Source organism: Tamandua tetradactyla, chromosome 23 (assembly GCF_023851605.1).
Source record: "Tamandua tetradactyla isolate mTamTet1 chromosome 23, mTamTet1.pri, whole genome shotgun sequence".
Lineage (NCBI taxonomy): Eukaryota > Metazoa > Chordata > Mammalia > Pilosa > Myrmecophagidae > Tamandua > Tamandua tetradactyla.
The window spans coordinates 11,752,475-11,756,080 of record NC_135349.1 but is presented as its reverse complement, the minus strand read 5'-3'; the positions used below and the strand labels follow the sequence as shown (position 1 = coordinate 11,756,080).

At 45.1% G+C, this 3,606-nt stretch overlaps 1 long non-coding RNA gene across 2 annotated transcripts; it reads left to right on the top strand.

The window, feature by feature from the left end:
* Nucleotides 1–149: 149 nt before the first annotated feature.
* Nucleotides 150–2,643, top strand: LOC143667130 (uncharacterized). 2 transcript variants are annotated; one of them, XR_013167863.1, is made up of 3 exons: nt 150–412; nt 1,142–1,370; nt 2,474–2,643. It is a non-coding gene; the product is annotated as an uncharacterized LOC143667130 (long non-coding RNA). The 2 variants fall into 2 exon arrangements; XR_013167864.1 differs by lacking the exon at nt 1,142–1,370.
* The last annotated feature ends 963 nt before the right edge of the window (nt 2,644–3,606 follow it).

Sequence of the window (3,606 nt, the reverse complement as noted above, 5' to 3'; positions counted from 1 at the left end):
CCGCGCCGCGCCCGGCCTGGGCCGACCGGCCGCTCCTGGCCCCGGCGCGCCCTCTAGGCCTCGTGGTGCGGCCGCACGTTTGCCCCGGCCCATTGTGTGCTAGCGGAGTGGCCTCGCCCGCGGCCGCCCACTGCCCTCGGCCCCGCCCCGCCCGTGCACGCCGGCCTTGCCCTCCGTCAGAAACCTCTCGTGGCCTCTCCGCGTTCTCTGAGGGTGCCTCTGCCGCTTCGCCTCGGGCCCACCCCCGGGCCCGCCGCGCGCTCTGCGGAGGGTTCGCTTTCCTCTCGCAGCCTAGGCAGGGACCCGGGAGGCCTCCGCGGGTCCCCGATGCGACAGCCCTTTTCCCGGCCTAGAGTTCGCCCGGGAACTCCAACCTAAGGGCCCCCGCCTTCGGGGCAGACACCGCCCCGAGGTGCGCACACGCCGAGAATAGCACCTGGGAAGGGGGTGAGATTGGGGGCAGGGTTTGAGATAGAGAGGTGAGTTCTGCCCACCAGTGTCTACCCCATGCCCGGGTCATGGGGTTTTTGAGGTGTCGTTGAAGGGTCGGCTCATCGCGCCTCGCAGAAGTCATTGCACTGGGAAAACGTTTAATCCTGACGCGAATTTTTTTGTATAGTAATAGTAAGCAGGTAGGCCATGAGGAGTCTTTTTTTGTTTTTAATTGATTTTTTAGAGCAATTGTAGATTTACAGAGTAAACATGCAGAAACTGCAGAGTTCCTATATACCCACCCTCACACACAGTTTTCCCTGATACTAACATTTTGCATTAATGAGACACATGTATTAAAATTGATCAATATTACACTTACTAACCATAGTCCATAGTTTGCATTAGGGTTCACTCTTGTGTACAATTCTATGACTTAAAAAAAATTTATCGTGATAACATATAGGACATAAATTTTCCCATCTCAACCACCTTCAGATACAATTCAGTGGTTTAATTACATTCACAATGTTTGCTACTGTCAACACCATCCGTTACCAAAACTTTTCCAGCACCCCAAACAAACTCTGTTCTAATTAACCATTAACTACCCGTTTCCCACCCCCTTCCTTACTCTTGGTAACCTGTTTTCTATTTTTTACCATGAATTTGCATATTCTAACTATTTCATGTGTCTTACCATCTTCAGTGTTTTATTTCACCCAACGTGATACCTTCAAGATTCATCTATGTTATAGCATGTATCAACTTCATTCCTTCTTATGGCTGAACAATATTTCATTGTATGGATATCCCACATCTTTTTAATCCATTGTCTGTTGATGGACTCTTGCCTCCCTTTTGACAATTGTGGGTAATGCTGCTGTGAACATTGATGTGAAAATACGTGTTCAAGCCTCTGCTTTCAGTACTTTCAGGTATATATCTAGAATTGGGATTGTATATGGTAGTTTTATGTTTAACTTTTGAGGAACTGCCCAGCTGTTTTCCACAGAAGCTGCACCATTTTACATTCCTGCCAACACACCAGTGTTCCTGTTTCCCCACATCCTCACCAACACTTACATTTTTTAAATGAAAGGCATTCTAGTACCTATTCAGTGATACCTCATTGTGGTTTTGATTTGCATGTTCCTAATGGAATTAGGAAATGGAATGATGTTAAACATCTTTTCACATGCTTAATGCCATTTGTGTATCTTCTTTGGAGAAATGTAAACTCAAGTCCTTGGCCTTGAGTCATTTGGGTTGTCTTTTTCTTGTTGGGTTGTAGGAGTTCTTTATATATTCTGGATATTAAACCCTTATTGGAGCTCCAAATATTTTCTCCCATTCTGTAGGTTTTGTCCTTTACACAAGTTTTAAATTTTGATGCAGTTCAATTTATGTATTTTTTCTTTTGTTCATGCTTTTGGTGTAAAATCTAAGACTCCATTGCCTAATACAAAGTCCTGGAGATGATTCAAATTCCAAGACAATGAATCATGCTGCTAATTTCTCAGGGTCCTAATTGAGGTTGTGGTTATATTGGATATCCCTACGGTAGAGTGCACCAGTGTGGACAAGCCCTACTGGGTTATGGCACAATTTTAAAGAAATTTATAGAGTCTTCTTACTATGTGCATAGCGAGGTATTTTACGCTTATACAGTACTTTTAAACTTTAAGCATTATCCCAGTTCTGGGTTGACAGAGCAGCTATAAATATAGTTTTTGTTTGTTGTTCTAAGTAATAAAACAACTTGGCTATCAGATAGACCCAGACTTACCCTGGGCTCCATTAACCTTGGCTCTGCCTCTTACTAGCCGTGTGATCTTGAACAAGTTGGTTAATCTCTTTAACATCTCAGTTTTCTTGTCTATAGAAAGGGATGGCTGTACCTCCCTCCTTGGGGTTGTGCAGATTAAACAAGGAAATGTTTGTTAACTTTCCCTGGCACATAATAATATATATTGAGCACCCACTGTGGTGTCATTCTGGGTGCTTTACATGTATAATTTCCACATCTTTTATTTTACAGGGATGGAAACAGGCCCAGAGAAGAACTGACTTGCCGAAGGGCACACGGCTTTGGCTTCTTTTCTCCCTGCAGTTTAAACATGGGCTCCTCCTCTACATGCCTGCCTCATAACTCATGTACCCTTAAAATACACATAAATGCTTTTGACTAAGTAAAAACCTTAATATTTATTCTTGAATGACCTTATGCTTTTTTAATCCAAACTCTCCCAGTCCAAGTCACCTTAAGGTGAGCTCCTGGAGGGCAAGGAACCCTGTTGGGGGCGTCTCTCATTGGACACTCCAGGAGGGAGAATGGGAGTAATTTTTCATTATGAAGTAAAGAGAGGGAAGATTTCTAGGACTTCCTACAACTAGGGCTCTGTGGGACCCTCCATGGGCCATCCCCTCCACCCTGGCCTTGTACCCCTTTCCATCCCTTCCTACCCAGCCAGCATCCCAGGCCAGTCACTTGGACCACACTCCCAGACCCTCCACTCCTTAGGCTCTTTCCCCCTCTGTGGGCGTCAGGCTCACAGCTCACCTCCCGCTTAGGATCTGGGGCACCGAGCCCGACCCGAGAAAGTTCCTTAAAACAAAGGTGACTGACACCAATGCTCACCTTAGTTGTCCACCCTCTCCTGAGGCTGTCCTCATGAGTTTTGGTCCTAATCTGCTTGCTCTCCCCTTCCCAGGGTGGACATCCCAGCCCTGGGGTAGAGGTGGGGGCCATACCCCTCCGAAGGCCCAAATCAGACATCCCTGAAAAACTTTTACTGCAGTGGTGAAGCCCCGAGGTTTACATTTTAAACTGCTTGTGTTCAAGTCCTGGCCAGCAACTTCCTACTAGCTGTGTGACCTCTCTCAAGTTGCATAATCTCTTGGAACTGAGAGCTTCACTTATAAAGTATGAATAATAGTCATTACTTCTTCATGTAATCATTAGTAGTTCTTAAATGTTGGTATTTTGTTGGTGTAATACCATTAATTATCTAAAATAATCTGCAGTATGGGTCATTTTTATGTTGAGATTAAGATCGGTGACTTAAATATTCAATTTCTGTGAAAAAAAACACTAATATCCCCTCCATAAATCTACAGATATGCCCCCAGGTGAATCTCAGTCAGTGCCCATATTGAGCTCCTGCAAAACTA